An 8,746-nucleotide genomic window follows, 5' to 3' on the forward strand; every position below is an offset into this window, starting at 1 on the left:
GGGATGTCCCAAGGTCTCGCAGTGAATGGGTGCCTGAAGCATTCAAATAGAACAGGTTCACTAGATAGAGCTGTGGCTAAGGGGACATGGGCTAATAGCCAATTCATTCTGGGGAGGCAGTGGAGCTGAAAGAGAAACAAGGCTGAAAAGGTCGATTAGCTTTCTCTTTGGTGGGGGAGGAGAAGGTAGCAGGAGGATCTGTGCTTTGCCTTCAGTCCATGTGGGTCTCTGGAGAGAAATGGGAGCAAAGGAGCTGTTCTGTGGATGACGACACAGCTGGCTGGGGTGAGACCTTTCTAAAGAAAAGAACAAAGACCCTGAAAGATTTCTGATTTGTTTCTGCTGCTTTTTAGGGATCTGCGGTATCTGTGCATAGTAAGAATGAAGAAAGCAACACTTAGAAGTTACTTTGAAAGGGAAGCCTTGTTTAACCAAGAAGCTTATTCAATAACTCTCATAGTTTCTACTGGTGGTTTCAGGTACAAGTCAGTTTTTGGAGATTTTTGTCTTCACAACCCTTCTCCTATCAGATCCACAAGTGTTACACGAAAAATGGTTTATTTTATACCGTATAAATATTGCAGAAAATCTGTTTATTTCCTGGGAATAGTAAGGGTGAAGTTATATGGAGTGTGATATTAGTTGCTATCCAAATATATCAATATGTCATTCCCTAAATGGTATTCTAGACAAATGTGTTGGTCTTTCTTTTGACACTTTCCTGCCTCCTCTGCAGAATGCTGTGTGAATGTTCTCTACTATGCATTTCATTTATTTTTAAGTTGGTCAGATCTAGAGAAACTGACGGAGAGATGAGAGGCCAAGACTTGCTCAAGTAAAAATGTCTATGAAACGTGGTATTTACATCACCTTGTGGATTCTTGCCCTTATGGCATTCTGTGGTGTCTGTTCTCAGAGTTCCAGTTAAGGGTATGTTAGGGTGAATTGTTATAGGTAAAAAATTGTGGAATTACTGAGGAGAGCAGAAAGATTGAGGATGCATCTGACTGCAGTTTGGTGAATTTGTTTCATTAAGAAGTGGATGGAAACTTTGCTGAGTTGTCTTCAGCAAAGCCTTTTTCAAACTTTTCCATGTGATTGCTTGGCTGAATAAGGCATTGCATCAAGCTGTAACAGCAGTTAAACTGTGTTTTGTGCTGAGGCATTATGACTTGATTCTACAGAGGCTGAACTCTATAGTGTGCCCACTTGAAAAACTACAGTTTGCAGGACAAATGCAGCTTTCAAAACAAAGCACTTTTGTATTTGATTTGTTTGTAAATGTGCCTGGGCTGAGTGTGTAAAGAATGAGGAGTCATGAGCAATTTAGGGATGGTGGTGGCATTAGAGAAAAGATAATATCATCATATTTGCAGCTCAAGGGTTTCAGAGAACAGAAGCAGTGGGTGACAATATGCTCAAACTGTTGAGTTAGGATTGGGGATTTAGAGCAGTTGTAGTCCCAAATCTGACTAGAGATTGATGATAAAAATCATTTGTATGGCTCTGTGAACTAATCTTTGGGTTACCTGTTCCAAAGCTAGGGTCAGCCAGAAGAAAGCTCCTGGCACCTGGTGAAAGGAAGAATTTCCATGTTTTGTGGAATTTGCTTAGTAATACTTCTGGACTTGCCTGTGACATTGCAAAATGTCTGGCAGGGTTATTGTGATACAAGTGCACTGTCAGTAAGAGCCCCAGATACTTGCAGGATCAAAACCATTTTAGCAGTGAGAGGGAATAGAGCTGTCACAATTTCAGACTGTCAGCACTGTCCCCTCCAGGCAGTAGCATTACTGTTGGGGGATTGAGGCATTGCAGTGCTTTCCTCTGGAAGAGAAAGGCAAGGCTGTTAGCAGAGGGTGTCCAAGCTGAGAGCCAGGCGTGCAATCAGCCAGAGGCTGTGAGCTGTGAGCTGCTCATGAGAACATGAGAAGCCTGGGGCACGTCAGCACGACATGAGCATGTCTGCAGCCACACAGCTCCTGTGTGCCTGTGCCCAGCTGGGTGTTCCCGTGCTCAGCCTCCCACTGTGCCCCTGAGCCCACAAGGAAAGGATGCCTCCACACATTTCTGCTGAGCCTTCTTCTGGCAGGCAGCCTGCCTGTGGAGGACATAAGTCACAGCTCATGTTAAGTCTGCTATTTATTTTTTAAAAACATCACAGCAAAACAATAGCTTACCAGCTGACTAATTTCTAAGATTTTTTTCTTCCTGGAGGCTTTTTACTGGAGGAAGACTAGGGAATATTCTTATGGATCATGTTGTAGAGGTTGTTCCCCTTATGGTGAGAACAGGGAAAAAGGTATATGAGATAAGAATGAGAGATATAGGTGACTGAATGGTCAAAGCTGGGTCTGACAGGCAATTGGAGGGGGCAGGTTAAGAATTACAGGAAAAAGGAGATGAGATATTTAGACAGTGCAAAACCTTCCATTTTTAATAGCGCAAGATCAGTGGGCACTGTGCTGAAACAAGCCTCTCCTGTCTGCATATCTTGTTTCCCAGTAACTTAAATAAGGAATCACTTGAGAAGCATTTCTTGTAAGTTTATCAGTACATTGTATATGGTGCTGTTTCTGCAGTCAGTGAAACCTGTTGTAATGTATCTTATTACTTCTACACAGAACACGAAGAGCAGTCATTTCCAGAAATGAGAGCACTCTGTATAATTATGTGGAATGAGTTATGCATAATATATATACACTTCAAAAATAAAGATTATCTGCTCTGCAGATGTCAGTCAGTATTAACTGACTGAATGCATGAATCTGGCCAGTGGCAAGCAAACAGGTATTGAAATAGCAATAAAGGTGAAGATTTTGTAGTGAAAGATGAGAAAGAACTGTCAAAAAATAAATAGAGAAATTTCTTTGTCTTCTGGTGAGACATGGAGGATGAAAACTTACAATTACTACATTGTATATAAGGGCACCATAATTGAGAAAGAGGGATGTGAAGCTGGGGAAAAGGAGGGAAAACAATATCTTCTAGTCAGAAGTTCTTGGTCTCAATTCTAGTCAGAACTGAGTGGCACACAAAAAAGACATGCAAGGAAGCCTCATTTATTGCACTTGGCAAAAGTATCAGGTGAGAGAACTTGCAAATGTGTGAAGGTAAAGACTGAAGGAGGAGGAAACCCAAAGGTGATCAGAGAGACAGTCCTTAAACACAAGTGCTCTCTTGCCACCATGTAACCCTTGAAAAATCATTTTGTCTTGGATTTTGAAGGGAGGGTAGTAGCCAGTCTCCTGCACAGTGCCTCAAATCCTGCCATGCATCCTGCTGTCCCAGTGGGCCTGCCCCACCATGACAGCTGGCCCTTACAGAATGGTATATATATTGATTTGTGTAGCAGACATACCACCAGCATCAGAACATGGGACCTGACAGATAGGAACTGTGTAAAACCCAGGGTAAAGCCCCTTCCCCACAATGATTTTCTTCTATTTTGGTGACTCTTTGTGCCTAGTTTGTGCTCTGTGTGTGATGTACTTTGTTTTTAATTATGGTACTGAAGGGATAAATACTGCCTTGTTAAGAAAAAGTTTATTCCTGAATTGCCTTAGATATTTATGCTTGTGACTAGATGCTGAAAGAAAAAGATTATTAAATTCCAGAATTGGCCAACCCTGTTGCTTTACTACACCTCAGAAACAGGGTAATGCTCAGATGGATGTCCAGAATGGCTGAAGGTGTGGTTTTGTTCTGTTTTTTTGGTGATGAGGTCAAAGCCAGGCTGGCTCTTCTAGAGACTGACTGGAGAATAAGCTTGGCACCTCTTGGCTCCCTTCACTGGTCTGTGAAACCTTACCTGAAGCTGTCTTGGGTAGGGCTGGTCCTTGTTTGGAGTTCAGGTGTATTGCATTTGTTCTCAGACCTAATTATTGTCATAAATTAGCCTCTCTACCTCCCTTATGATTGATCTTTTCTGCTTCATACTTGTTACTGTAAGGTAGTTGAGACTTCTCTCAGTTACTTGTAAATTGTTCACCTTTTTACCCTAAATACTCTAGTATTTGGCTGCAGTACTTGTACTGGATGACATCTGCCTCCTTCCCTTCTTTGCAGAACAACAAATAGCAGCCTCTTCAGAAACATGAAATTTTTTAAGTAACTCAAATACTATTTGCACTTGGGCATTGAAAGATCCATGAAAGTGAATTTTATTTTTTTTTGTAAGTATTTCAGTCAACAGGCCAACAGTGTCTCAGATGATTGACTGAGCTCTTGCAGATTTCATCAATTGGACCTGGATAATTTAAGGAGATTATTAAGTTTCAGACCTTCAGCATTTTCCTTAGGTATGTTTTCTCTCTCACAGTACTACTGAAGAAATCAGTTTACATTGTTGCTTGTAAATCTATCGGTGTCTCTGTGAAATAAGATCCACACATACTCTGACTGGAACTACCTCTGGAGCATTGCTGCCCTGAGACACCCTCCCAGCAAAGGCTTTTTACACTGGAGAGTTCAAGTGAGGGCTTTCAATAAACTTGCCCCTGTTCCATGCTAGCCTAGCCAAGTGCCACTTAGTTTTCCCAGTCTTTCTAAGACAATTATGTCATCTCCTTTCCCTAACCATCTTTTCCCTTTCTCCTGAGTAGCCACCAGTCTGTGCTCATCATAGGGCACAGTTTTCCAGCTGTGACTACATCAGCACCTCATTTTTCATTCAATGATATTATTAGTCATCACTGGTTGCAGTACAGAGGGCAAACGGACTGAATTTTCCAGTTCAAAGAGTTTTAGTCGTATGTTGAGACTGGCATGTAGTGTGCACTCTGTAAAGAACCAGGCTCAGGAGTTCTTCATCAAACTTAGCTCCTTCTTCCAGCCAAACACCCCTGGATAAATAGAATTCTGTGCTTTGCCATTTTGCTGCTGCATATTAATGTAGATTCCTCTGTGGGGGCCGAGAAACTGAAATTCACTGAATGTAGTTAAACTGCTTTTTCAGTGATTATGGTGAGAGGGACCTGGTGAGATCACAGGAAAGCAAGCCACACATACAGGGCATTTTCTGCAGTTTATATTAAAATTTTAAGTAGCTGTAGAAAAATGGGATGTCTGGGAGATTAAAAGTGTGCATTATTTCCTTTATGGCATTGCATCTTCTGAACTATCGGTATCATTGCACTATTTTCTCTGCAGGCCATCAAACAGAGGTTGGAAAAGTGGATATCTATTCCCTAAGGCAATTTGTTTAAACAATACTGTTTAAACACAGCTCAGAATTATGTTTAATATGAATGAGGAGCTGGAACCATTTGAAAAGACAGATGGAGGATTTTCCAGAACCTGCCATTTTCCATGTTTTCCTTTTGCATTCACCATGTTTCCTGCTCCTGGCAGGAAAGACACACACAGGTTGTTAAATCACACCTAGGTTTTTACCTGACCATGCAAGGAGTGGCTGCCTAAATAAAAGGAATCATTTTGCTCTCTCTGTTGTATATATAAGTTTATATATTTTAATAACATAAAATATATTATTATATTTTTGAACTGAAACTTATATGTATAAGTTTCAGTTCAAAATCCACAGGACTGTTTTTATCTCAGCCTTTGACTGGCTTTTAGCTTGCACAGGTGAGGGTAGCACCTGGATAGGGCTAAGTAGCAAGTTCATCATCCAAAGCTGCATGTAAGTGGAACAGCAGAAGTGATTTCATATACAAGCTGGTTCACATTCAGTGTAGACCTTGTTGTCTCACAGTATGAAACACTGCCTAGTTTCTGTGGAACAGGATACTTTTTCCTGCCCAAGAAGCTGGCAGGATTGTCAGGAAAATATAGTATATTCAGCTTATTTTAAAGAAGGAAAAAAACTCTGGTGTTTGTTTTTCTGGTGCCTAGTTTTCACAAAAATAACTGTGGGTCTTCATTAATTTCTTATTGAAACAGTAGCACTGTTCTTTGCTTTAGTTTAACATACTGCTGGCATATAGTTGAAATGTTGTCCAATTTGGTTTTGTCTTGTGTTGTCCTGAAGTAATATACTGCTTGTAAAAGGCAAAATGCAGGAGAGGGAATCATGTGAGCAGGCACTCTTGTAAATATACTAAATTTCATTCTTCTTGCTGTTAGAAAATGCAAGCACTTTCCAGCCCTGATGGTAGCAGAGGAAAGGCTGGAAACACAATAAAATGCATCCTCACCATTTTGTAAAATATCTATCTTGGATATACTGATTGTTATGAAAAAAGCATCATAACAATTAGTTCCTCAGAAGTGTTTATCCACACAAACCAGCTGCAAACTAATTTTGCCCTACAACAGGAAAAGCTGCCAGAATAAGGCTTCTGACAGGAATGTGGCCACAGGGAGGTTGGCTGTCCCCACACTGGATGTCTGTGTTCAGTGTCCAGTATGGGTTCTCCTGTTGGAACAATAACTTTCAGGACTGGATATGTGTGTTTGGTCCCATGTGACAGCAGGCAGGTGTGTTAGGCAACCTGTTATAGCTTTAAACATCTGTTACTTGTAAACCTCCTTAATTCTTGCCAGGCCCATGAAGGGCTGGAGCGCTTTCTCTGGCCACCTGAGCAGAGCAAGCCCAAGTTCTCAAGAAAACAGTAGGAACTCGTGTCTGAGGAGCCAGTTGATAGCACAGGGAAGTTTAATTGTCCTGAATGGCACCACGTTTCTCCTGATGTGCCCCAGCCTGGCCCATCATGCCTGACCTCCAGCTTTTGCCTTGTGTTTGATACCAGGAGGCAGAATTCATGACTGTCCCTCTTCAGAGGCTCTGTTATATCTGGAGTGGTGTCTTTCAGTTTGCTCTCTTGTGGCTGTGTGAGTGGGGTAGAGTTACAGACTGGAGCTTCATTCAAGCTGCTGAAAGACCCTTCCTGAGAGTCAGAGGACTTGAGTTTAAATGTTGGTATACGTGATATGATGTCTATAGCTGCTGGTAATAAAATTTATTCTTGTCCAGATTTATATGTTTAAGAAGCCTAATTTAAAAAATTGTAGGAACAGTCAATACTCTTCACTCAATAGAGAATACAATAGTCTATGTTCACTATTTTGGTTGTTCTGCTTATCATGTTTGAGCACATCTGAGCACTAACTCTACCATCCATTAAAACTACACAGACTTGTAGCTTTGAAGATGGCTCCAATATCCTTTTCCTCCTGTCCTAAAGCACTGGATTAATGAATATACAGAGGACATGAACATCAGCCAGATTTTCTTAGAAATGTGGAACGTATTAGAGGCTTTTACTTGGCATATCATATATGCTTAAAAAAATTAGTTTTGTGAAAATAATCCTGATGAGCATGTTTGTCATGTCTCTTCAAATCATACAAAAGCTTTTATATCCTGTGGGCTTTCAAGCCTTTCTTTATTAAATACTCTGTAGCCTGTACTGAAGTAATCTTCAACATGAGGACTTTGAGTGTAGTGAAAATAATTGCTTCTTACATGATCCTGACTTGTAACTGAATGTAAAGTTATGCCGGCACTTCTGCTTTTTGGTTTGGTTTTTTTTTTATTGTTCAGCTACCTGCATTCATCTTGCAGTGCATATCAGAGTTACAGGTCTTATTTTAGATTGTGTATCACTGCTGATAATTAGGAATTCTAACCCCCTTTTGTTGTGTTTAGACAGAACATCTGAGCTTCATTTTTAAATTAGAAAGAGATAAGATGAAATAAAGAGATGGAGCATTGGTTAAATGATAAGTCTTGTGAAGCCTTATTTTTCTTTATCACCTCCTTAGACTGTTCAAAGCAGAAATTGAATGAATGAGTGAGTTGAGGTGGTTATATTAGTAGGTTACACTTCACATTATTTTGTATGTGAGCCTTACAGGTGTTCCCTGAGAGCTGCACTTCTATTTGATGTATTAAAAGCACCAATAACAGCACACTGGAAAGACTCATCCTTCCAAAGAGCTGTGGAAGTGTACAACTGTTGGTCTTCAAAACTGCAGACAAAGGATGGTGCTGGTTGTTTTTCAACACCAACCAAAGGAGAAACACAGTTTGCTGTCTCAGGGACTGACTCTGCAAGCTTTCTCAAATGACAGAGGAAGGTAGCTGAACAACAGCTATCCAAGAAAATGGCTGTAAAACCTCCTTTGAGTCAATATCTGTGTTTGACTCCAATCCTTTCTGCCTTTCCAGCTGGCATATTTACTGCCCCAGCACCTACAAAAGGCGTAAGGACAGTAAAGCATGCTGGGTTAGGTCTGGAGAAGCTCCAGCTAATTCTCCAGGCCTCTAATATCTCATTCCCATTTATATTGGTAGCCTGGGTTCCTGTCCCACCACACTGCCAGTAATCTCTTTCTTGCTCCTGCTTGTTGGCAGAACTCCACCCTACCAGAGCTTTTTCATTTATATTATACACCCTGTTACTGCTGCTGCTTCCTAGCACATGCCTCCCTGAGGGTCTAAAAATCTTACCCTGTCTTATTCACAGCAGCTGTTCTCATTCCAGGAGTCTGTGTGAGGGCAGCCAGCATTGCCTGCTTTAGAGAAAAGAGCTTTAATCACCATGAGTGACAGGGAATAAAAGTTGTTTCTTCTTAACCTCCTCCTCCTCATGATGGGGAGGGTTACTCTGCAGTGTCTCGTACTTCCCTTAGAGTCTGTTTATATCAATAACCTTTAACTTGCTGTTGTTCTGTTTCTTGCACAAACACATCCTATGAATGTGTAAAAATAAATTCATCTGAATATGCATTCATATTATCTCAGCTGTTAATTCTAGTTATTTGTTAATCATGTATTAAT

The sequence above is a fragment of the Parus major genome, chromosome 1 (genome assembly GCF_001522545.3).
Source record: "Parus major isolate Abel chromosome 1, Parus_major1.1, whole genome shotgun sequence".
Lineage (NCBI taxonomy): Eukaryota > Metazoa > Chordata > Aves > Passeriformes > Paridae > Parus > Parus major.